The sequence below is a fragment of the Hyperolius riggenbachi genome, chromosome 9, assembly GCF_040937935.1.
Source record: "Hyperolius riggenbachi isolate aHypRig1 chromosome 9, aHypRig1.pri, whole genome shotgun sequence".
NCBI classification, from domain to species: domain Eukaryota; kingdom Metazoa; phylum Chordata; class Amphibia; order Anura; family Hyperoliidae; genus Hyperolius; species Hyperolius riggenbachi.
In genome coordinates this window covers 262965163-262992358 of record NC_090654.1, presented here as the reverse complement: position 1 = coordinate 262992358, position 27196 = coordinate 262965163, and the positions used below count along the sequence as shown (strand labels likewise).

The 27196-nt window shown below is 47.1% G+C and overlaps 1 protein-coding gene across 2 annotated transcripts in view; it reads right to left on the bottom strand.

Annotated features, from left to right (window-relative positions):
- STON2 (stonin 2) overlaps nt 1–25094 on the bottom strand; it is a 120118-nt gene extending 95024 nt beyond the window's left edge. The window contains exon 1 of one of the 2 annotated variants that reach the window (XM_068254438.1): nt 24089–25094. The gene's annotated coding sequence lies outside the window, so the exon portion shown is untranslated. Of the gene's footprint in view, nt 1–246; nt 272–24088 lie in introns of those variants that run through there. The other variant, XM_068254439.1, reaches the window with a different exon arrangement.
- Nucleotides 25095–27196: the final 2102 nt, after the last annotated feature.

Sequence of the window (27196 nt, the reverse complement as noted above, 5' to 3'; positions counted from 1 at the left end):
GTTAACCAAACGTTTGTGAACAGTGTGTGACTAGCAAAAAGCCAGACCTTGTCCAATGACATAGCAGCAGCTCCAGGCAGTTACGGAAGGCCGGGTCTCACACACTTGGTGTGGGGGATGAAAGGACCAGGGGCAGCACCTGCAAATAGTACAGAATACAGAAGGCAGCCTCTCACAGTACCCATTTCTTAATTATTGATTGGCCAGCGCTGTTACCCTGGAGACAGAAGTGGGTACAGGACTCACTTTTACGTGTTGCTGACCCCACCCAATGTCCAATTGTGAGCCATTTTTTGACTATGTGTGTGTGGTGGACGGCTTCCACCACACCCATCACCTGTAGATCGCTTGATTGACCAGTTCCCCCGTGTGACATGATTGATTCACTTCACGTTGCCATGGAGACCTCGGCACTAGCTCCAATAGTGGACACCATCGGCTCAAAAAATTTTGGATTGGTGTGTGTGTGGAGAGAGGTGGTAGGATACGGTTTCGGTTGGGGCGGCTGGTAATAGTCGGCCTTGGGCGGTAAGAAGTACAAATCCGGCCCTGTGTAGGACAATAGTGTGCAGGCTGGCAGTGCTGTAAGGTAATAGTGTGCAGGCTGGCAATACTGTAGAGCAACAGTGTGCAGGCTGGCAGTGCTGGAGGGTAATAGTATGCAGGCTGGCACTACTGTAGGGCAATAGTGTGCAGACTGGCACTGCTGTAGGGCAATAGTGTGCAGGCTGGCACTATTGTAGGGCAATAGTGTGCAGGCTGGCACTGCTGTAGGGCAATAGTGTGCAGACTGCTCTGCTGTAGGGTAATAGTGTGCAGTCTGGCACTGCTGTAGGGTAATAGTGTGCAGGCTGGCACTGCTGTAGGGTAATAGTGTGCAGATTGGCACTGCTGTAGGGTAATAGTGTGCAGGTTGGCACTGCTGTAGGATAATATTGTGCAGACTGGCACTGCTGGAGGGTAATAGTGTGCAGGCTGGCACTGCTGTAGGGTAACAGTGTGCAGGCTGGCACTGCTGTAGGATAATAGTTTGCAGGCTGGCACTGCTGTAGGGTAATAGTGTGCAGGCTGGCACTGCTGTAGGGTAATAGTGTGCAGGCTGGCACTGCTGTAGGGTAATAGTGTGCAGATTGGCACTGCTGTAGGGTAATAGTGTGCAGGTTGGCACTGCCGTAGGATAATATTGTGCAGACTGGCACTGCTGGAGGGTAATAGTGTGCAGGCTGGCACTGCTGTAGGGTAACAGTGTGCAGGCTGGCACTGCTGTAGGATAATAGTTTGCAGGTTGGCACGGCTGTAGAGTAATAATGTGCAGGCTGGCACTGCTGTAGGGTAATAGTGTGCAGGCTGGCACTGCTGTAGATTAACCTCCCTGGCGGTAAGCCCGTGCTGAGCACGGGCTATGCCGCCGGAAGGCACCGCCCAGGCCCAGCTGGGCCGATTTGCATAATTTTTTTTTTTGCTACACGCAGCTAGCACTTTGCTAGCTGCGTGTGCAATGCGATCGCTGCCGCTACCCGCCGATCCGCCGCGCCGCGGCCATCCCCCCCCCCCCTCAGACCCCGTGTGCTGCCTGGTCAATAAGTGCCAGGCAGCGCTGTGGGGTGGATCGGAGTCCCCTTTGACGTCATGACGTCGGTGACGTCATCCTGCCCGTCGCCATGGCCTTGTCTCGCTACATGAAAAAGAAAAAATTTAAAAAAAAAAACGGATTTGCTGCCCCCTGGCGGATTTTTAGCAAACCGCCAGGAGGGTTAATAGTGTGCAGGCAGTGGCGTAGCTAAGGAGCTATGGGCCCCGGGGCAAGTTTTACATGGGCCCCCCCAAGCACTCTATTCATAGCAATTGATGCAGCGCACCAAAACCTGCCAAGGATTTCCACTGCGTCAGAGGTGCAAAAAGAGGATGGGAAACAGTTTGTTAATGATCATTACTATTTAAAGCATCTTTAGAAGTGATTATTACCAGCACAGGACCAATAGAGAGCTAATATCGTGCTTGAAGAAGGGCCCCTTGGGGCCCCTCTGGCCCAAGGGCCCCGATGCGGTCGCTACCTCTGCATCCTCTATTGCTAGGCCATTGTGTGCAGGCTGGCACTGCTGTAGAGTAATAATGTGCAGGTTGGCACTGCTGTACCGTTATAATGTGCAGGCTGGCACTGCTGTAGGGTAATAGTGTGCAGGCTGGCACTGCTGTAGATTAATAGTGTGCAGGCTGGCACTGCTGTAGAGTAATAATGTGCAGGTTGGCACTGCTGTAGCGTTATAATGTGCAGGCTGGCACTGCTGTAGGGTAATAGTGTATCAGGTTGGTATCACTATAGAGCAGCGGACTGGCATGAGCATAGGGTAAGACTGACTTGGCATGGCACTTGGGTGGCACACTGCAGCAGGCACAGTATATCTTTGCAGAGGAGATGTAAGTGGTTGGTGAAGCTATAAGCCTGGCAGTGACAATAGAGGAAATATTACTAGCCTAAGATTTACAGCTATTTATTTACACTGACGCTGGCAGGATGCCCCCAGAGACTGTCATAACGTCAGCTGTGAGGCTGGGTAGCTGTCTAACCTCTCCAGCTCTGCCTGTGATTAGTGTGCGGAGGGGGAAGGAGCCCCCCTGGTGCCCTGTGTAGCGCCAGTCCAGCCTCAGCGCTCCGCTCCACTGCCTCGTACTGACACAGCGAATATTACAGATGCCAAACCTCTGCTGAAAGCACGAAACAGAGAGAATAAATATTTACTGAGAAACAATACCCTGCACTGCTGAGAGTCTGGTGTACCTACAACTGCCAATCATCTCTCCCGACAACACAACCACAAGAACTGAACAGACCCGAAAATGAGCTAACATGCTGGGAATCAGGAAATTTGGCTGCATGGGGCTAATAGACAATTTGGGCACCCCATAGGTTCTAATTTAAAAAATCGTCTATTGGGCGCCAAAGAAGAAATTTGGGCGTTTTTTGTATTAACATTATTTGCAGAGGAGAAAGGGTGTTCTCAGGGTTAGGAGTCAGGAAAGGGTGTCTTAGAGTTAGGCACTACCAGGGGGTCTTGTAGTTAGGCACCACTGGGGGGGGGGGTCTTAGGGTTAGGCCCCACCAAGGGGTTCTTAGGGTTAAGCACCACCAGGGGGGTCTTAGGGTTAGGCACCACCAGGGGGGCTTTGGGTTAGGCACCACCAGGGGGGTCTTAGGGTTAGGCACCACCAGGAGGGGTCTTAGGGTTAGGCACCACCAGGGGGGTTTAAGGTTAGCACCACCAGGGAGGTCTTAGGGTTAGGCACCACCAGGTGGGGGGTCTTAGGGTTAGGCACCACCAGGGGGGGGTCTTAGGGTTAGGCACCACCAGGGGAGTCTTAGGTTTAGGCACCACCAGAGGGGTCTTAGGGTTAAGCAGGGAAGTTGTGTGAGAGTAGGATTAGGTTTAGTTGTAGTAAGATAAGTAAAACTTACAAATGTTTTACTATGCTCATTACGACTGTAAATTATATTTTCGTTTTCATTGTTATAGACAATATTTTGCCCTCTTTAATACCGTTATTTTAACGTATTTATTATTCTGATAAAGAAACATCGTGTACTCTGGCAACCACGTGGGACGTGTGTTTGGACGGAGGACAGGGCCCGGAGCCAGCGCCAGACATGAGCAGGTAAAGTATAGTACACCAGGCACCACATCTGACACTGGGGGGGGGGGGGCTGTGTCGGGGGTTTTGTTGCATTCGTGGCTTGTCCCGATACAGCTTGGTGTTACCGCCATGTACCCAATCGACCACAACCGCCTGACTTCTTGCAGCATTTCCGATCGATGTATGTGACCAATTTTGGCCTGAAATTGGTCACATCGTCAATTGTGCATGCTCTTGTTGGGACAGATTTTCATCTGATTCGATAATAATTATCGAATTGGATGGTCGATTGGCTGCCAAGCCGCTAGATGTATGGGGCCCTTAAAGAGAACAAGAGATGAAGCACCCTCTTGTATTTTACCTTATAAATCAGTGGGAATATGACACCTAATCTGCTCTTTGTTTCATTGTTCTCTGTTTAATCTGACTGTTATCACCTCTGATAAGAATCCCGACTGAGCACTCAGTCTAGCTTTGCTACGGAAAGATTATAGCTGAGTCTGTCTTCTCTGGTGTCTTTTCAAGCCCAAGCCTGCCCCCTTGTGGCTCTGCTATAATGACTCAGCTATAATTATTCCCTGCAAAGCCAGACTGAATGCTCAGTCTGGGATTCTTATCACAGCTGATAACGGACACTTTTAGCAGTGAGGATGAAACAGAGAGCAGGGTAAGTGTTTTCTCTAATGTTCTTACTGATATATATGGTAAAATACACAAGGGTGCTTCATCTCTGGTTCCCTTTAACAGATAGCCCAACTGATGTTTAAAGGATACCCGAAGTGACATGTGACAGGATGAGATAGACATGGGTATGTACAGTGCCTAGCACACAAATAAGTATGCTGTGATCCTTTTCTTTCTCTCTCTGCCTGAAAGAGTTAAATATCAGGTATGTAAGTGGCTGACTCAGTCCTGACTCAGACAGGAAGTGACTACAGTGTGACCCTCACTGATAAGAAATTCCCCTTTTTATCTCTTTTCCACTCTCAGAAGCCATTTTCTGTCAGGAAAGTGTTTTATAGTTGGAATTTCTTATCAGTGAGGGTCACATTGTAGTCACTTCCTGTCTACGTCAGGCCTGAGTCAGCAACTTACATACCTGATATTTAACTCTTTCAGGCAGAGAAAAAAAAAAAAGGAAGACAGCATAGTTACTTGTGTGCTAGGCACTGTACATACACATGTCTATCTCATCATGTCACATGTCACCTCAGGTATCCTTTAATCAACAAAACTGGGCACTCGTTATGCAGTGGAATACAGAGAAATACCATCCACCAGTGCTGTGCACTCATCATACTATGCAATACAGGGTTGTAGTGTGGAATACTGAATGAGGGAAGTAGTACTGTACTGCAGAGATGGGATATGATAATCCTGAGGCTGCCGGATGGGCTCAGAGCTCAGGGATGAGGAGTCTGATCCTTCTGCTCCTTTCATTCTCTTCTATTCCATCTCATTGCACTCAGGTCATCTCCGGCCAGGCGGCTGACATATTATGCTCCACAGCCCTCCTCCCTCCCGACACCCCCTGAGAGACAGAGCTGAAGCTTCCTATTCACACACACAACCGCGCCACCTTTCTTATGGAGAGCAGACTCACACAACACGTTACTATGCTTATGTATTTATATAGCACTGATATCTTCTGCAGCACTTTACAGAATACAGAGTCATGTCACTGACTGTCCTCAGAGGAGCTTACACTCTAATCCTAAAATATTATTATTATGTATTTATATAGCACTGACATCTTCTGTAGCACTTTACAGAGTACATAGTCAATGTCACTGACTGTTGTCAGGGAGCGCACAATTAAATCCTATCCTAGTCATAGTTTAATGTCCTCCCACATTATTATTATTATGTATTTATATGACTCTAACATTTTCTGCAGCAGTTTACACCTTATGTGTCACTGACTGTCCTCCAAAAAAAATCACAATTTAATCCCTGTCATAGCCAATTTATAGTCTAATGTCTTACCATATTATTATTACATTTGTATATAGCGCTGACATATTCTGCAGCACTTTACAGAGTACATAGCAATGCCACTGTCCTCAGAAGAGCTCACAATCTAATCACTGCCATTGTCATAGTCTAATGTCCTACCATATTATTATTACATGCCATATTTATATAGCACTGACATCTTCTAAAGAACTTTACAGAGTACATAGTCATGTCACTGACTGTCCTCAGAGGAGCTCACAATCTAATCCTACCATAGTCATAATATAAGGTTCTACCATATTATTATTATATATTTATATAGCACTGACATCTTCTGCAGCACTTTACAGAGGACAGAGCCATGTCACTGACTGTCCTCAGTGGAGCTCATAATCTAATCCTACTATAGTCATCGTCTAATGTCCTACCATATTATTATTATGTATTTGTATAGCATATTATTATTACATACTGTATAAAGCGCTGACAACTTCTAAAGCACTTTACAGAGTACATAGTCATGTTACTGACTGTCCTCAGAGGAGCTCACAATCTAATCCCTGAAATCGTTATAGTCTATTGTACTAACATATTATTATTATGTATTTATATAGAACTGATATTTCTCTAGAGAGGTCAGTAATGGGATAATGTGCAGAATATATACCGTAGTATTATCCTTGATATAAACTATACTGTGCAGTGACACGACTCTCTGGGGAAGGGGGAAAAGGAAGGGGACATCTTAGAGGCTATTCACAATTAAAAGTCGCAAAACAGTAGTTCTTAGCGCTACAGTTTTGCGCAGGTGATTTTACCGCGATTAGCTCTGTAAAATCACTGTACACTCTCGCGATTCAGAGCGATCACGATCTACGCTTTTATAAGGACTGTATCGTGATCGCTCCTGAATTGCAAGAAAATGCTGCAGGCAGCAGGTTTTGTGATTGCCGTTAATCGCGAAACGCCCGCATTCGCGGCATTGAGATCATTGCCACAGGGTTACAATTGCGCTAGGGCTTCGGTGATTAGCGGGAATCACTCGCTAATCACCCTACTGTGAATGGACACTTAGGGTCCAGGATGTGGGTAGAACTAATACAGGCTGGGTAGGCAGCCCACCCAGGGCTGCCTTCAGGGCATTACAGGGGGAACTGCTGTAGAGGGCCCTAGTGAATCATGGGGCCTGGCAAACAGTGCCACACATGGGCTGCCCATTAATGTGATGAGTAGGGATGATTAATGATATGCAAACACCTCTGGGTTTATGCAAAGTTATGCAAATGTCTATGCAAATATATTCAGCTTGAAAATGGACCAATCGAGTCCCACCTAGGTTTAAATCGATTGGTCCATTTTCAAGCTGCGTATATTTGCATAGACATTCACATAAACTCGGAAATCTTTGCACCTCATTGATCATCCCTAGTGATAAAAGGTGTAGTGAGGCTCATCGAGGAGTTACCTTAGTAAATTAGTGATTGAAGTAAACCTGCAACGAATGGGAGAAAAGGGTTTCCACTTACCTAGGGCTCCTTCCAGCCCCCTGTAGCTGCCTCGATATTCTTCCAGTCTAATCTGTTGTACTGCTATGAAGTCCACACAATCCGGCTGAGTTGCAGGGCACTGCACTTGCACTGTTCCGGGCTGCCTACTCCATCATGCTCCCATAGCTGGGAGCGCTCTGTGCAAGCGCAGTTATAGTCTTAAGGAACTGAGCTTACGTAGAACGCTTCCAAGCATGGAAGCACATGAAAAGCAGTCACACGGATGTTAGTGTGTTCATACCTTCAAAGACTGTGATATTCCATGTGGGGGCAGAGGGGAGTGTGGAGGGCCCAGTAGATTTTCCTAGTATGGGGCCCAAACATTTCTGATGGCAGCCCTGAGCCCACCCCTCCTCCAGCATGGTTGGGGTCTTCTCACCTTGGCTGTTACAGCAGAGGGTCTGCAGGTTCCACATCTGTCGGTTATGACAGCCGGGAGGAAGCGGGGTGGGTGAGATGACAGGAATTGGATGTGTGTGGGCGGATGACAGATAGCAGAATATTCTCTGTTCCAAACTTCAGCTGTTATGCTGAGAAATGCAGGAGCCGAGCACGTTATCAAGAAGCGATCTGTCAGGGAACCACAAGGTTTTTCAATGCACAACCCTGATAGATTAAATACACAGGGGTAACCTTCCCAGAGGAGACTGAAAGCTAAAACTAAACTACTAATAGTAGCAAAAGCTAAAACAATGATAGCATGGTTCAAAACAGTTCTGAAGGGACAAAATACTACAGTGGTTTGGGGTTTAAAGGAAACCAGAGATGAACGCTTTGGCACAAAATAAACATACCTCCCGATAGATTTTCCAAAATAAATACTATACTTGGTATTTTTGCTGCTCTGGTGTGCCGTTGTTTGTGGTTTTTTTACTAAAACTCCACGCAAAACACAGTTCATCAGAAAAGCATATTATTTAGTTGGCTGTGTGCAAAATGAAATGACCATTTCTGAAAACCTCTTCTGACTAACAAATATAGATTAAAAAAAACAAAACCTGTTTTTCACTATACCCTTACAATAGCAGCTCCTCCCATCTCATCACAGCTCTCTGTGATGCTGCAAATATACAGAACAGGAAAGAAGAGCCAGAAGGGGGCAGGCTTGGGCTTGAAAAGACATCAGAGAAGACAGACTCAGCTGTTCCTGAGCAAAGCCAGACTGAATGCTCAGTCGGGGATTTTATCAGGGCTGATAACAAGCAGGCTGAGCAGTGAAAGATGAAGCAGAGAGCAGGGTAGGTGTTTTCTCTAATGTTCCCACTGATATATGTGGTGAAATACATGATAGTGCTTCGTCTCTGGTTCACTTTAATTTGCATCAAAATGACCCCAGATCAATGGCAATAGGGGTCTGTATACCCCCCTTCCCCATGGACTGTATACCAGCATCTCATACTATCCCTTATATCCTCTACACCGCTATGTACTGTATACCCCTACACCCTATCTTATAATCCCACAACTACCCCCTGTCATGCAAATGCACAGATAGCAGATTAGTTTTTACTGGTTCAGTTTTTTATCCAATACTGTTATAAACCAGTTTATTCAGCCTTCCTCTGCGGCTGCTGGTAGCATTAGGCCTCTGCCTTGGGGCCCCTAGAGAAGGGGCTCCAGCAAGGCAGAATACAGGAAGAGACATGGCAGCGCTCATATCCTTTCCGTTTATGACTTCCTTGAAGGCGGAGACCTGAGATGCACAATGAGATTCAAACTATTCAGGCTTGTATGCAAATTTATGGTAAATTGTATGCGGCTTATAAGTGATCCAATCATACACACTTTCTCGCCAATTTATTGGCCTCATTGTAGAGAGAGCACATGCAATTTACAATATATTTTAATGAAAGGTGTAAATATTAGCTTCTCGTTGGCCACCTGAGGTGATCACCTACTGGCCTGTCTGTGTTTCTGTATGGGCCAGCCCCGGGCAGCAGATAAGGCTGTTCAGGTACCCATATATTAATCCATTTTCCCCCTGGTGGTGGATTATCTTTATAGGGAACCAGAGGTGAGGTGGATATGGAGGCTGCCATATTTATTTCCCTTTAAACAATACCAGTTGCCTGGCTGCGCACGAGAGATAACGGCACCGGAGACTTGGGCGCAGGATACAGCCTGTATATGGCTGATCCTGCTGCTGCTGAAGTCCGGGCCGTGTTAATTACTATTCCCCCTCCAGGCCGCCATGGATAGAATGAAATAATTTGGCTTCCGGCAATTGCTGGAAGCTGAATTATTGTGTTTTAAAAGTAACTTCAGCTTCGTCTTCTGACGGCACCGAAGTTACTCACTGTGCACTGCTATAGCTGTAATTCCTATTACGGCCTATGGTGGCGCCGGCTGCGCCCAAATCTCCAGCGCTGGATTCACCGTGTTTGGCCTGGCAGTCCTCCTGATCCAGTGTCTCTTAAGGTAGCCATATATCTAGCGATTCTGAGTCAATCGACTTTAATAAGGAATCGACTTCAGTTTGGTTGATCGAAAGACGATCGACTAGTGACCCACACATTACAAATGATATCCTATGCTCTTCACCTTCACATTCGATCTGACTGGTGTTGTGTCTCTATGCTCTGAATGCAAAAATTGATTCAGTCGATCGAATGACATGTGAACAGTAGCCGATTCCTGTGCGATTGACCGATATTTTTGCAAGTGCAACCTGCTCGATCGACTAAGCTCGATTCGACATGAAACCAGCCACTTTTCATCGATTGGGAATTCTGGAACACACTCGATTCTATAAAATGATCGAATCGAATGATCGATCGTACAGCCAAATGGCTAGATGTATGGCCACCTTAATACTTTTAGCCATAGACCCTGAATAAGCATGCATCAGATCAGGTACTCTGACTCAGCTGACTTTTACTGGATTAGCCATATGCTTGTTTCAGGGTTTTGACTCTAATTACGCCAGAAGATCAACAGGGCTGCCAGGAAACTAGTATTGTTTACAAAGAAATAAATATGGCAGCCTCCATATCCCTTTCACTTCGGGTTCCCTTTAACTTCCACCCCAGTGCTGCCTAACCCTTAACCTGAAACCTGCTATGCAAACAGGGGCGTAGCAATAGGTGTTGCAGAGGTAGCGACCGCATAGGGGCCCTTGGGCCAGAGGGGCCTTCCTCAATTACAGCATTAGCTCTCTATTGGACCTGTGCTCATAATAATCACTTCTATAGATACTTTGAATAGTGGTAATCATTAACAAGCTGTTCCCCATCCCCTTCTTGCACCTCTGACACTGTAGTTGCCATTGGCAGGTTTTGGTGCGCCGTATCAATTGTTATGTATAGAGTGATTGGGGGGCCCCAAAGTAAAACTTGCATCGGGGCCCACAGCTCCTTAGCTACGCCACTGCATGCAAATTGCAGCTATGAATAGTAAGTGCTCCGCCCCTGGGCACCCCAATTCCCCTGCAATGCCGCTAATCGCGGATGTTCTCATTGCCGCAGCTTTTGGGCGTCCACCATTGCGCCTAATCGCGACTTTGGGATCACAAATTTCCCTATACTGCTGCTAATCATAGCTTATATCATTGGTGAATATGGGTGTGTCCTTTCTTCCACAGCGCTTCTGGCACCCAAGTTTCCTGACATGATATATAAATTGCTGTAGACCGCTATGAGGCCGTGCGGGGGCGGCACAGCGGGTATCGTTGGCGCCGGTAGCGGCTCAGCGGTGTACCTGCGCCAGGTGTCGGTGACGGGCGCGCACAATGCTTTCTTTTCCCTGCTGGTTCTCTTTTCACGGCTTCAAACAGACGCTTTCTCTTCTCGCTTTCCTCCGCTGGCGGCCCCCGTAAGAGTGAAAGTGGTTACCATGGCGCCCAATAGATCCGGCTGCCTCGCAAATCCAAACATCTTTCATCCCGTCTCTAATTGGAAAGTTTACTGAGCCGCAGGGTGGATGTCGAGGTGCCATCATTAACCTATTCTCTGCTGGAGAAAAACTCGATGTAACGAGGCTACTGACCTGCGTAATGTGCCGGCATTGCCCGTATAACAAAAGCACGGAATGGAGGGTACGCCTGTGTTAGGAGGAGGACAAACGCTGGAGGCACGTTGTGCAGTTGTTTGGGAGTTGTTTTTCGGCATATATGAGGATAACGCAAAACGTAACGGTCATTTGAAATAAACACGGTAACCAGGCCAGAGAGACGCTGATGCTGTACAAATAGTACAGCACATTCACAGCGGATTTTGGGTAGGTAAAAAAACGCACTCTATCAAGGACCAATGAGAATGATACGGGAGGTAACATGATGAGATTTTAGCTCTGGCATATTTCAAGGAATGTGTCATTGAGCAGAGACAATGAAATAGTAAAAACTTAAAAAGTAGATTTAAAATTAAACCGTGGGATATCTAATGCTGGGAATACACAATGAGTTGTTTTTTCTTTGGCAGATAGATGGCTCGAGAGATAATTTCCAGCAAGATCTGATTTTGATCGTTTTTCAACCGCTAAGGACGAGCCTGATCCATCCTAAAAAAATAGCTGGAATCGTTATAGAGGAACTGTCACAAAAATCTTAAAATGTAAAACACATACAAATAAGAAGTACGGTTCTCCCAGAGTAAAATGAGCCATAAATTACTTTTCTCCTATATTGCTGTCACTCAGTAGGGAGTAGAAATCTGACATTATCAACAGGTTTTGGGCTAGTCCATCTCTCCATAGGGGATACTCAGCATGGCCTTTATTCTTTATAAAGACACTCCCTGAAAAAGATTTATGCAAAGTTGCTGGCCAGCCTCCCTGCTTATGATATACTTTTTTGGCAGTTGGACGGAGCAACTGTGAATAACTAAGTGCTTTTTGAAAATAGAGAAATCCCTGTGAACCCCCATGAGGTGATGGGCTAGTCCAAAACCTGTCGCTTCTCTCAGATTTCTACTACCTACTGTAAATGACAGCAACATAGGAGAAAAGTAATTTATGGCTCATCTTACTCTTGAAGAACTTTACTTCTTATTTGTATGTGTTTACACATATTTTAAATTTTAAAGGGACCCCGAGCAGTAATTAAAAATCAAAAATTTTACTTACTTGGGGCCTCCTCCAGCCCACCGTAGGCTGCGAGGTCCCCCGCCGTCCTCCTGACTCTTCTGCGGGTCCCGCTGGCGGCTCCGGTGCCGTTCTAACTCTGAACCACAGTACTGTCACGCCGGCCGCCGTGATGATGCTGAGCGGCCGGCGCGATGATGCGTAGAGGGCGCCAAGGATTCAAAACTAGGAAGTGTCGGCCAGACACCCGGCCCGGGTATCGCCGGCAACGGAGCCACCAGCGAGACCTGCAAAAGAATCAGGAGGACGGCGGGGGACCTCGCAGCCTACGGTGGGCTGGAGGCAGCCCCAGGTAAGTGAAAGTTTTGATTTTAATTACTGCTCGGGGTCCCTTTAAGATTTTCGCAACAGAGGTCCTTTAAGGAGGAGTCAGACTCGTCCATTAATACCTATTACTCACCTAAAGTGTCATTGGCGTGAAGGATCCATCGCCAGCACCTTGCGGCTTTGCTGCACGCGGATTCCCTTCTTCTCAGTGTCGATCCCGTCACCGATCTCCTCCTCTTATTCTCCTCCTCCTACTTTTCATCTGCTTCCTGTCCCCCACCCAAAACGTCAAATTTTGTGGATTGGATCCAATACAAACATCTGTATTGTAAAAAATTGTAAGTTAAAAAAAAAAAAAAAAACTATGGGCAGCACTACCGCCCATAACAGCAAATAATACAGTAAAAAAAAAATTAATAAAAATTTTAAAAAGGAAAAAAAGTGCTTTTTTATATTGTACGCATGCTTGCAGAAAGCTTGCATGACCGCAACTTGCAAGCGGTCTGCATAAATGCTTACAATATAAATAAGTGCTTAAAAAAAATTGTACTGCTTTTGGTACAAATATTGCAGGGAAATTAAACGTCGGGGGAGGGGATAAGGGCCAGTTCACAAGGGCTTCTAGTGGCGATATGTATAATCGATGCTAAACGATTTTCTGCAACCATCCTATTATTCCATTGTCTAGTCGCACTTTGAGCCACATGCAGGGGCAAACCCAGGATTTTCAAGGTGGGGATTCCTGAAAGGTCTCCCTCAGCCACGCACAATACAGTATAATAATATGGTAGGACATCATGCTGGGTACACAGAATGCAATTTCCCGTCTGACTGACAGGATCTGACAATTATTTCCTAAATGGCCGATCTTCTCCTGATCGACAATGGGATCGATCAGGAGAAGTTTGGATACAGATAATGAGTACAGCCAATACTGCTAATGAGGGGGAAAGTGTAGCATTCACACAGCAGGGCACAGGACTGTGCTCATACCTGGCTGGCTCTGTTAAGTTCCCCAAAGTCAACTGTAGCAGGGAAAGAAAGGGGGCAGTGCTGTGAACTCCAGAACACTTGCAGATATTCTGGTGTCTCAACTTGTGCCTGTCCTCAGACACTGCACCGACCCTGATCTGAGGGGGGATTCTGGGCAGCTGTAATCCCCACCTGCGTTTGCCTATGACATGGGGGACACAGAACCACTGGCCACAACTGCCGCAGGACACAATCTTCAGCATTGCAGGAACTTAGATCGAATACGAAGTTTGCGCAATCACCGGCAAACACATTGAGATGAACGCTCCTATTTGTCTCATTGTGGACATCAGTCAATCCTGGCGGTAAACTATGCCCCTGAACACTGGTAGTCCCCTGTGTGAACCATCTCTAAAGCTACATACATACTTCAGATTTTACTCAACCAATACGAATGTTTGATCATCTCGGGTGAAAATCTGGAGTTTTTGTAGGTGTTGACGGTTGGTAAGAAATGATCGACCAACGACCGACCTCTATTGTACTTTCAGAAACTTCCTCCCTTTCCCTCCCCATAGAACAGATCAGGTTGCTCTGCACACCCTTCAGCTTGTCTGTACAGTGATTTTGTTTCATAAACCGTAAACCAAAATGATCACTGACTGTCCTTCCAGACAGTGGCTATTACTATATTACTGAACATTGTGCAAGAGTTCAGAGGTCTGCAGCAGGACCACCACCACAGATGGTTCACCAGTATTGGGTTCATGAAGGCCAGGGGCAGACCTACCATGAAGCCATCTGAATCAAGTGAGTCAGTTGGCAAAATCTAGAGGGCAGCGTTTGGACAAGAAGGTTGGGCCACCTGACGCCTGCCTTCTCTCTGTTCTCCCGCCCGCCTTTCTAGCACACACACTACACTCCTCATCCACGCATGCCCGTCCTCATACGACCAGTGGCACCTGCCGCCCTTCCCTATGACATCACAAGCAGGTGAGGTGTCGATATATTCCTCTTATCGAAGCATGTTACAACTCCATCACCTGGCGAGAGGTCACCATGGCCAGTCAGAGGGGAAGCTTTGGCACGCGATCAATCAGGCGGCAGTGCTGACACCAGACTGGCCAATCACAGCCGCCCGCTGCTCCTTTTGCTTACTGGTGCCGATGTTCTCATGGGCAGGACCACGGCATCATCAGATATTACTGCTACTGATTAAGTGCAGGGATGGGTCCAATCACGCTGCATCCTCCAAAGTTTGCTTCAGGCAGCAGTTTAGAACTGGCTCTGCATGAGGTGAAGGTAGGCGTACCTTGCAGAAGGAAATTTACTAAGTTTTTCGGGATTCTGATGGTGACGGCCTGTCCTTGAAAACTCTTCAAGTTCTAAAGATGGAATGAACTACATATAAAAAACCATGAACAGACATTCCGAAATGCTTTCACCACTACTGTACACATTACTCATACCTGAAGAGCACTTATAGTGTATGGAGAGTTACTAAGTGTCTACGCACAACCCCTCTCTCCACTCACACAAGTTACGCAGCCCATATCTTCAGAAATAATGGCCACGTATCTTCATGCAGACCCCACAAAGTGGGCCGCACAGCCTGAGTGAGGAAATATGATGGTTGTGGCAAGTGTTCTTCAACAAAGAGTCATGGTCAGACTTCAGTCATCTACTGTAAACATTTCTGGAACTGAAGTCTTGGTGCCACCACTTGGCTAAACCACTCACTTCAGCTATGCATTGGCGTATTGGCTGCTGGAAGGAGATTACGACACGGATGGACTAACACGATGAAAGGTGTGTTTTGATTAGGGTTGATTAGGTGAGCATTATGACGTTCTGGGTTTTTCACTGATAGTGATTTGTAGGGATTGGGCATGTAGTTGGGGGAGCTCCATAAATTATGGTTAGTAATTTGAGGTCAGACACCAGGCGGGAAGGATAGTTACGATTAGGGGATTATTTAATTCATTATGGTTTGAAGGCTAAGGTTAGGCATCAAGATGGGTATTCTTGCGAAGGAGGAAGGCTTAGAGACCAAAACCCCACACAATCTCAAACCATGTAGCTGAAAAATCGTACTGGCTTACAAGACCATGTTACCAAATCCACATGTACACTTTGGATTTTCTTCCAATGAAGTTACAAAAGCCATTTCCAAAACGTTCTCAGTTCACCAAAAAGGCCTTCAGAAAACTCTTCAGCTACGATGAAGGCAACATGTGGCTTAACGGTCAGACCCGCAAGATCTGTATATATTACCTCCGAGGGCAGTCTCTTCCCACAACTCAGTCACCTCCTGATAGGTCAAACTGACCCTGACGCAGGCATAAGTGTGGTGGTAGATTGTAAGCTCCTCAGGGGACAGCAATAGATCTGAATGAAATGCGTATTTTATTGTGCTGGCACCATATTTACACACAGTGGATATAATCTAGGTGGATTATTGAATAATAATAAACATGGTTCTTGTTTTCCCCTCCTGTTCAGACGCGTCAGTCCTGCGGTTTTCACCGTGACTCACCTCATCCTGTAACCAGTGATTACAGAAAATGTTTGCGTCCTGACTAAGCGTGAACACGCATAAATGTGTTTGTTTTGTGTGATCTGGCAAGGGCACGCTCAACTTGCAAATTAACTCTTCCATGAGCCAAAGTGACGGGAGAGGTAAAGAACGGGCGTGACTCAATTCTGAGGAAAAGAATTGTGGCGCCGCCATAACTGGGTGTCTCTCCACAGAAAGAAAAGATAATAACCAGAATAAATGGCCTGGAGGACTGAAGATGTCCCATCTGGAGGAATCCCCCAAACCCCACTGCCAGTTCCATGTCTACCTCAAGGGGTACCTGTGGGGTTGGGAGGAGGAGGCCTAGCTAATTGTCTAATGAAACCCAAAATTCAACAAGGCAAATTCTGAAGGCAATTTGTTGACCAGTTCTGAAGTACCGTAAATACTTCAGTGACCAGACGTCCCAGTTTACCTGGGATATGTCCCAGAATTAGGGTCCCCGTCCCAGGTACAAATATGTCTCAGACAATGTCCCAGGTGAAACGCTGAATGTTCCAGCCGCAGGACTCCCGTGCTTCTCTCCTGACAACATTGGCCCACCCACAGATCAGAGACAAGGGGGACGAGGGGCCACTCTGACTAATTGTCTACCTTCTTTTGTGTCCCCCACTTAGCTGTTTCTGGGCAGCTTACTTAAAGGGAACCTGAACTGAGTAAAATTATTTAAAATAAACACATGACGTAGCTGCAAATGAATATTACGAACTTATCTCCCCATCAGTTCCTCTCAGAAGCTCTCCATTTTCGTCTTACAGTGATCCCTTTCAGTTCTGACAAGATTTTGTCAGAACTGAAATATACCAGTTGCTGTCAGTTATATATCAGCAGCTGTCAGTTGCAACTGAATGTGCAAGGTAATGTCCATGTTTTCCTATGGCTCAAGTGGGTGATATTACAGTTTAACAGTGTGCAGACCAGGAAACTGTTTTGGTGTAATGGCCATTTTTAAAATGGAGGACGGAGAATTTAATTGATCACAGTGGACAAATAGGATGCAGAAGAGGAGATTGAGTAGTAGACTACACAGGAGGTAAGTATGACCTGTATATGGTTATTTTGACTTTTTATTTTCAGTTCAGGATGGTGGGCTGTGTGAGCTTACACGTGGGGAGATTCTTGCCTAATTATATTTTGGGTTGGGGGTTTAATGCTTAAAGTGAACCTGTAAGGTGAAATGAGGTAAAAGTGACTTACCTCAGTAAGGGAATAATTTGAATCATTGTCGAGCCCATCGGTCCAGTACATGGGCCTTCTAAACATATCAGACAAGCGCTTGTCATTGTTGTTGTGGCCACACTCCCACCCCTGTACAAGCAATTTATTGCGCATGCAGAGGCATAGCTAAGTTTTTCAGCTCCTAGGGACAGAGACAGTTTTGCGACCTCCTCTGGACAGTCCTGTGGTGCAAAAAGCACAAAAAAGATGAGTATGGCCACGCCACATAATGAGGGTGTGATCATTGGCGGAAACAAATGTAAAAATGCGAGATGTTCCCCCTTCCGCCCCTATAGCCAGATATGCCCTTCCTTTAGATAATGATAGATAGCCGCAGGCCCGTTTTTACTTCAGAGGAGCCTATAGGCACAGATGTTCTGGCACTGTAGACTTTGCCCTCTAGGAATCTACAAACCCCCACTGAACCGCACTGCAAGTGTGCTGGCTGCCCCAGCTGTCACTTCTCCCTTACTTCCCTTGCTCATCATAGGTAGCTACAGGTGCCCCCTAGTATTAGGTAGCCAAGCGTACCCTCAACATTAATTAGCTAGAGTTGCCCTCAAGTATTAATTAGCTAAAGGAACCTCAATATTAAGTAGTTAGAGGTGTCCCCAAGTATTAGGTAGCTAGAGGTGCCCCTGACTGAAGGGAGATCTCGTCAGTTGAATGCCGAGAGCAGGTTGCGTAATCTCTTATGTACTATCCCATCAGGACTCTGCATAGGGAAGGAAGGAGGGAAGGAGGCACTCGGGGAGGGGAGTGACCTACCTTTCCATCATCAGGCGCCTGTAGGCCCGTGCCTACAGTGCCTTATGGTAAATCCGGCCCTGGATAGCCGTCAAGTGACAAGAGAGTCTTCTGCTGTCACTAACATCCACACTCCTCTGCGGAGGGAGGAAGGGAGAGAAGCAGGGGGTCTCCTCTCAAGCACATAGGGGTGCGGCGGCCATGCTGAGCGCCCTCACAGTGCTGCGTCCCGAGACATATGTCCCCCTTTGTCAGGGCTGTGCAATCTGAGTCGAGGAGTCTGAGCAAATTTGGGAACCTAGATTCTAAGTCGGTGGTTTCATAAACTAAGGAGTTGGAGTCTGAAGATGATTTCTGTACCCACTTCATAGCCCTGCAAAAAGTTTGTAGCCACTCTTTCTTTTACAGATAGCATCTCTTGCAAAATAAATCCCCACTAGTCTACTACCGGCCATTATTTTCCTGTTACCAAAGAGGATGTTGTAGAACTCCTCACATTTGATTTCTGCAGGGCTGGTTCCCGCAGGGCCCTAGGGCAAAATTAGCCTGGGGGGCCCCCAACAGACACCTCCCGAACAAAAAGCTTCATTAGAAGCCCTTTGTTGCAGCCAAATTTCCCTCCTGGGCCCCTGAGCTGGCTGCTGACCCTCCCCCAATCACCTCCCAACTTAAGACTCTGCAGAGTCCCTGGGAAACAACAGTTAAGATGGGGAGGGACACCTTGGGGGCCCCTACAGGCTCTGGGGCCCTGGGGCAATTGCCTATTTTTTCCTATGGTAGCTCCGGCCCTGGATTCCTGAGAGCTCCACTCTCCCGCCTCCTCATGCAGACACATGGATTCTGGGAAATAAAGTTCGCATAACCTACTACATAGCTCCCAAATGCCCCTTTCTCAGAGGGACAGTAGTACCCGTTTGGGAGCTACAGTAAATTCCTCTGTCTCTCCTTATCCCAGGACTGACATACAGAATCTGATATGTTAATATATGATTTTTCTACTGAGAACAGGCCCAGATTTACATCACTGGAGCCTTTAGGCACAGATGTCCTGGCACCCTAGACTTTGCTTTCCTTGTACCTACAAACCTCCACCGAACTGCACCACAACTGTGCTGGCTGACTCAGCTGTCACTTTTCCCTTACTTCCCTTGCTCATCATAAGTAGCTACAGGTGTCCCTTAGCTGTACGGTAGCCAGAGGAACGCTCAGTATTAAGTAGTTAGAGGTGCCCCCGGCTAACAGGAAATCTCGTCAGTAAAATGCTGAGAGCTGGGTGAGTAATTTATCATTTGCATTTGCTCTGGACTCTGCATAGGGAAGGAAGTACTGAGGGAAGGGAGTGAGCCACCTTTCTATCATCAGGCGCCTGTAGGCACATGCCTACAGTGCCTTATAGTAAATCCAGCCCTGACTGAAAAATGGGTTGAATTCACCCTCAACTTTATTCCCATAATTTAAATTGCTATATTTCTTATTTTAAAGTGTTAAAATGAAGGAAAACTACATATTTTAGAAATGCCCCGTGAAGTTTGATTGATAAAAACATATTTTGCAATTCTTTGCGATGGCAGGGGCATTTCTTAAAGTGTGCCTCTTTTTTATCTCAAAATGTTAGGAGGCATGTACATTGGGGGTCACATGGTCAAATCTGACTACCTACCCAACAGCTGAATCCAGAGAGGAGAGGAAGAAAGCTGTACTGCAGTAACTAGCAGATCTGACAGAAGAGAAGTAGTTTCTCCAGCACTTTCCCTCTGTACACTGTTTATGTTCATTTATCATCCTGATTGCTGTTAGAAACTGACTGCTTTAGTTGAACTACAAAAGTAGATCTCTGGGCAAAATTCATACTCTTTGATCACAGAGAAGAGACTATAAAAAAATAAAAACTGTTCAAGGTATACTCCTACTATTGGTACTATTCACTATTGTATTGCGCTAAATCTGATATCAGTCACGGCTATATTACAATCTGCTTCTAATAAAGTGTGTGCTTAAAGGACACCCGAGGCGAAAATAAACTAATGAAATAAACAATTGTACCTATCTGCCTTCTCCTAAAAATGACTTTTTAAGATATTTCACAGTTTTATTTTATGTTTAAATCTGCTTTTTAAGTTTTAACTGTTTTATTGTTTTTGCTCAATGACACATTCATTGAAGTGTGCCAGAGCTAAAAATCTATGAACTATTGACCCTTTTTATCTCTTTCCTGCTCTCAGAAGCCATTTTCTGCTAGGAAAGTGTTTTATAGTTGGAATTTCTTATCAGTGAGGGTGACACTGTTGTCACTTCCTGTCTGAGTCAGGACTGAGTCAGCCACTTACAAACCTGATATTTCACTCTTTCAGACAGAGAAAGGAAAAAAAGGAACACAGCATGGTTATTTGTGTGCTAGGCACTGTATATACCCATACATATCTCATCGTGTCACATGTCGCTTCGGGTATCCTTTAAAGAATAATCCTTGCCGAGTGTAGCAGGCGTGAAAGGTCCAGGCGACAATACTCACCTCCTCCCTGCCTGTACATCCCCTGCTGGCAGCTCCCTGGCTGCTGAGAGCCATGATATCCTATATAGACTATATAGATCACATTGTGGCAGCCTGGCAGTTCCCTCTAGTGGGGGCTGACTAGAAGCTGTAGCAAGCATAGCTGTTAGCACTATGGGCCACGGCCTCCTGCGATCTGCTAGGGAGGAGGAGAGCATTGTCTGTTCCCTGCACTAAGGTCTAGTTCACAGCGCAAAATGCAATCGCTAAACGCTTAGCAATTCGATTTTCAGAGCAAATTTTTGAAGGAATGTGCGTTAAAAGTCTTTAGTAAGGTTGATGCATCTAAATTTTATTGCAAGTGGATCTCTTTTAAGAGTTTAACCTACATGGATGTCGTTTAACGTTTTAACGCCACATTTATACATCCCTAAAATGCTTATATGTGAAATCGCCATATGAGAGAGAGAGAGCGCCAGTACAAATAGGGAGGGGTTGCTTTTGATGGCGTCCAAGTAAACGTCCAAGTAAACGCGGCAGTACAGGGGCTGTTTATTCGAAAGGAAAAAAGCCCAAGCACAAATTAACATGGAAAACCGCGTGGAAGCGATGGAGACCGCCAGGCAGCTGATGCGCTGAAATGGGGTGGAAAACGCTTTAAAAATGCAGAAATGATTATGTATAAAGGAAGCATGTGACTTTCCAGGCATTTTATATCATGTAAAGGAAGTGAAAAGGTGTCCATACATCAGAGACTGTATGGGCAGATCGACCAAAAGACAGATCTCTCTCTGATCAAATCTGATCGGAGATCTGTCAGCTGCAGATCTATGAATTCTCCGCCGGGAGACTTGGGCGCAGGATGCAGACGATATGTGGCTAACCCTGCTCCTGCACAAGTCCTGGCGGCGTTAATTACTATTCTCCCTCCAGGTCCACGTGGATGGAAAGGAATGATGTAATTCGGCTTCCAGCTATTGCTGGCGGCCAAAATACAGTGTTTTATAAGTAACTTCAGCTCCGACTTCTGACGGCGCCGAAGTTACTCACTGTACGCTGCTATAGCCGTAATGCCTATTATGGCCTATGGTGGTACCAGCAGTGCCCAAATCTCCTGCGCTGTTATTACAGCACTCGCTGTCAGCTTCCTATACTCCACAGGCCGATTCCTAATTGATTTTTGCTTGAAACCTCTCGGGAATCGGCCTGGTGACACCGCATCCTTAAACTCCCGCGCTGTCCCCCCTAATGTAAAATGTCCCTTCCACCCTTCCTAGTGCAGTATACTTTACCTGTCTGTATCCGTCCACATACACGCACCCCGCTTGGATGGCGGCATATACCTGGGCGTGTATGTGACGTCACGGAACCCGGAGCCAGCAGCGGGCAAGAACAGGTAAATGATATTGCATCGGGAGGGCCCTTTTACATTAGTAGGGACAGCGCCGGGGGTTCTGTCGTATTCGCTGCTCGTCCCGATTTCACATGCCGTTACCGCCGCGCATCCGTTCGAACATGTCTGCCCTACATATTCCAGCATGTACGATGGATACCTACAGATGCCTCGTCCATCAGGCAAGCTCTTGGTGGCACCAGTTTGCATCCGATCCGATTATGATAATTAAATCGGATGGTAGGTTGACCACCAAGACGCCTGATGTATGACCTGAGAAGGTGGAAACGTGCGGAGTGCCTCGGCTCAGGTTACTGACACCTGGAATCCTCACATTTCCCCTTCCCAGATTATATATATATATGTAGGCGTATCACAGCTCTTCATCTAATTTTAGCCTCCAAGACGGGTGATAAAACGGCGAAGTGTAAAGATGCATCTCCGATATACAAGAGATGCATGGAGGTTGGCGGGGATGACATTTTTTCATTTATTTTAGTATTTATTTAGCGCCAACATTACGCAGCGCTGTACAGAGTATATTGTCTTGTCACTAACTGTCCCTCAGAGGGTCTCACAATCTAAATGGACAATTTGGGTGGGGCGGGGCCGGGGAAACTTGGAAGCGCCATGGGGCCTATGAAAATACAGGCTACTGATGGAGATTTAGGAGCGGAGGGCACCCGAAAAATACCGGCAGCAGAGTTCCGCTACACTCTGAAGGCAATGCAGAGGGAATGCTGGGAGCAGTAGTTCAGCTACATGGAAACGATCATTTGGGTCCCCTTATGGAGGGGAAAATGATAAGCAATCCAATCAGACTAATTGGAGCGATCTGTAGAACCATTGTTCAACCTTAACCGACACCATTGATTGATCTTCATTGATTGATTAATCAGTCGATTGTTGGGTAAATTGGATTGTTAATGGGCACCTTTAGGTTTGTGTGAGAGTCGGGGTACAGAGGGGCATAGCTGAATATCGGTAAAATTACATTCTACTACCGCTATTTCGCACCTGACAAACATACAGCCGGGTGTGGAAGATAGGGGAGTAAGGGCCCTTTTCCACTGCTGCTTTCGCTCCCGCCCGTGATTGAGCTGCAGCGCAAGCAGCAATTTCCGCTAGCCGCAATTGCACCGTTTATTCATCAGGAACAGAGCGCGATCACGTTGCAACACGCCCTAGTGGTAAATGGGCACCTCAGTGTTCTAGTGATTTTGAAGCGGATCGCAACTAGTGGAAAAGGGCCCTAAAGGGAGCAGAAAGTGCAGGGGGCAGGATAAGGAGTAGGAAGTGTAGGAGGAGATAAAGGAGAAGGTGGAGAAGGAAGTGGGGGGAGAAGGGAAGGCGGAGTAGAAAGTGGAGGCAAATCAGTTAACGTCGGCGTTTGGTGCCAAGGGCAGAAGCTGGGAAACATCATAGCAGCAATGCTATGCTGCGGGCCCCGCGTAAGAATAAATTGAGGCTCTGGCCATTGCCAGTCCCCATATTACATCTTCCTGTGAGTTGCTACAACTCGGAGGGGGAATAGTATTTAACGCTGCCAGGTAGTTTAGCTGCAGCAGGGTGAGCCGTCATTCAGCTCTCCCTGCGCCCAACTGCCCAGCGCCTATATAATATGTACGCAGTGGAGGTGCAGGAGGGAGGATGAGGAGTAGGAAGTGTAGGAGAAGATAAAGGAGCAGGAGGAGGAGGTGGAGGGAGAAGGGAAGGAGGAGTGGGACGTAGGGGTGGAAGGATGGGAAGTAGGAAGTGGAGAGGAAGGATTTGTATGAAGCAGAGAGGAAGTAGGAAATGGAGGGGGAAGGGGAGAAGGAAGTGGAGGGGGAAGGAAAGGAGGGGGATTAGGAAGTGGAGGGGGAAGGGAAGGGAGGAGAGTATGAAGCGGAGGGGGTGTAGGAAGTGGAGGGGAAAGGGAGGAGGGGGTGTAGGAAATGGAGGGGGGAGGAGGGAGAGTAGGAGGTGGAAAGGGCAAGGGAAGGAGGAGGAGTAGGAAGTGGATGAGATGTTTTTGGCTCATCACTAGTAAAAAGTTTGGCACTTGGTGGGTTAAGCTACATGCTAATGTTTGTGATTTCGCAGACTCTGGTGGGAGCGTAGTGAGAGCCCACACCCTTACACATTATACTCTATATACTGCAGCAGCGTAACAATACTGTATAAACACAGCAAACACACACTTTACACTGACACTAGTGGCAACTTACCTGTTCTGTGCGCTGGGCTGACACTCCCCACAGGGCTGGCTGCACACCCCAGAGGTAGCAGGAGGTAAGGATTGGGGCAGGCAGAGATCTGCAGGTCCTGGAGACACAGTGGAGGGGTGAGAATAGGGGCGGGCGGTCAGAAATCAGTGGTACAGTTCAGAGTATGGACGAGGGATCCAGCGGGCAGCAGAGCTGGGGCATCGGTGAAGGGGGTACTGGGCTCATTTGGGGTTTGTGTTGTTTGGAAAAGGTGGATGTGGGGAACAGGGTGCAGGAATGCCAAATGCAGGAAGGAGATGTTTGGGGTGCTGAAAGTTGATGTTCAGGGAGCAGGGGAGGTGGGACAGGTGGTTGTGGTGTCAGGAGAGGAGGTTGGGGTGCAGAGAGCAGGTGTTAAGGGTGCAGGAAGTAGTATTGGGGGATGGAGGCAGGTTTCTGGGATACAGGGAGCAGGAAGTTGAGGGCAGAAAGCAGGTCAAGAGGGAACAGTGGGTGAAGGTAGCAGGAGAGTCAGAAGCCGAGGTGGGCAATAATTGGGGGTTGCAAGTGGCAGGAAATGCAGCAATCTAGAGATGGGGTGCAGGGCATCCAGAGATGAAGGGGTGCAGGGGATCCAGAAAAAAGGGGGTGCAGGGGATGCAAAGATGGGGGGTGAAGAGAATCCTTAAATCGGGGGTTCAGGGGATCCAGATAATAGGGGGTGCAGGGGATCCAGAGATGAGAGGTGCAGGGTACCATGGAATTAAGGGGTGCAGGGGATCCAGAGATCAGGAGGTGCAGGGGATCCAGCGATCAGGAGGTGCAGGGGATCCAGAGATCAGGAGGTGCAGGGTACCCTGGAATTAAGGGGTGCAGGAGATCCAGAGAGCAGGGGATCCAGAGATGAGAGGTGCAGGGGACCCTGGAATTAAGAGGTGCAGGGGACCCTGGAATTAAGGGGTGCAAGGGATCCAAAGGAGTAGGGGTGCAGGGGACGCAGAGCTCGGGGGTCCAGGGAATCCTCAGGTTCAGGATAACCAGCGATCAGAAGATCTTCAGAACTGCAGATCTAGGGACAGCTGGCTTCTCAGTGAGCTAGGAGCATTTAAGCCACACCCACTCCTCCAGACTGCCTCCTGATTGGCTGCTTTACAACATCTGCACATCAATTAACCCTGAGCAGTCCGTGTGTGAGCGGAGAGTGACGGAACTTTGAGTAAAGTTCACTGGTTTGTCTTGAGGAGTTGTCTGCGTCTAGAAATATAGAAATACAGTGTATATGTGTGTGTGTAAAGATTGTGTTGAGATACAAATGTACTGTACAGTGAAGGAGAAAAGTATTTGATCCCCTGCTGATGTTGCTCGTTTGCCATCTGACCAAGAAATGAGCAGTCTAATTGTAATGATTGGTTTATTGTACCCATGAATACGTGCAGCTAACAGGCGGCAAATTCACAGCCCGTTAGCTGCTCTCTTGCTCTGGCCGGGCAGGGGGCGTAGCAATAGCCATAGCAGCTGTTATGGGGCCCCCTGGAGCATGTATTCATCATTAAAGGGATGGTCAGAACATAAAAAAATACAAAATTAACTTACCTGGGGCTTCCTCCAGCCCCCTGCATCCGCCCTGTGCCCTTTCTGCAGCTCCGGTGGCTCCCGGTCCCCTCCGGTGGAAATGCCAACCTCGCCAGGTCAGCTTCCTCTGCGCTCCAGCATGCGGCTTACTGAGAGCTACTGTGCCTGTGCAGTACAGTCCAGGCGATGTCAGTGCGACTCTGAGAGCCGCTCGCGCAGGTGCAGTGGACATCCTGCGCCGGAGGGGACGCGGGCCACCAGCGTGGAGTGGAGCTGCGGAGAGGGCACAGGATGGCTGGCAGGGGCTGGAGAAAGCCCCAGGTAAGTGCATTTTTTTTTCACTTGCTCGGATAAGTCCTTTAAAAGGAGATATCAGACTTTTTAAATGAAAATAAGTGCTACTTACCCGGGGCTTCGTCCAGCCCCAAGCTCCCAGCATGTCCCTCGCCGCTGCTCTGCCGTCAGCCATTCGCTGGCGCCACTGCCTCCCGGTCCCCGATGATGTACTGCCTCTGCAAAGTCTTTGGCAGAGTAGCGTCATCTGTGCTGGCGGGCAGGTGAGACACTGCACTGCCAAAGACTCTGCAGAGGCCCCAGGAAGCACAGGTAAGTTGGGAGGAGATTGGAAGGAAGTGTCAGCAGCAGCCAGCTCAGGGGCCAGGAGGGAAATTTAGCGGCAACAAAGGGACCCTAATGCCGATTTTTGGTTGGGGTTGTCTGTTGGGGAAGCTCCCGGGTTAATTTTGCCCTGGGGCCCCATTGGTACTAGAACCGGCCCTGCTGTTGTATACTCCTTCCCTTTTTTATTGATGAAGCGGGGATTTGCCCGTGAAACGCATTGCAAATTACAATCGGAGTATGCGAATACATTTATTGTCTTGAATTTGACACTCTATGTGTCTGCTTCAAGGAGGTAAGTCAACCACTTCCACCTTAGCTTTTTAAAACTTTTATCGATTTTTATTCTGCTAGCGCCTCTGTTCACTGTATATTGTACCTTATCCAAGAGACTTGGATACTGTAAAATAAAAAAAATAAATAAAAAAAATCTGTGTGTATTGCACTGTCCACATTTCGATTTTAGTGACTTTTCTACAATAAAAAAAAGAGAAAATCCTTCTTAGCATTACCCATCTTAACTGTGATTATTTTGAAGCCAATCCTGATGTAATTTCCTCCCTTACTCTCCTCTGCATGATTTGCCTGCCCTTTACTATGGAAAGTGCATTGTCTCAGTATGAGAAATATTGGCCAATCAGAGAGGAACAGAGGTGTGGGAGGGGAAAACGGGGGAAAGAGGCTTCAGCCAATCAAGCTGCATTGATTGCCAAGATGCCAATCAAGCTGCACTGAGGGTAAGTATAGAAGCAAAAAAAAAGGACAACCCAGCATGCCCTGCAACTTCCTTTTTGTGTACCAAATTTTGTGTGCACCAAATAAGAGTCAGGTGAACTGGGGTATGACCATTTTTCAACAAGAAATGTAATAGAGATTTTAACTTTTGGATTGCCTGGCTAGTATCCTTATTACTTGTTTACCAGAAAAAATAAAGAATTG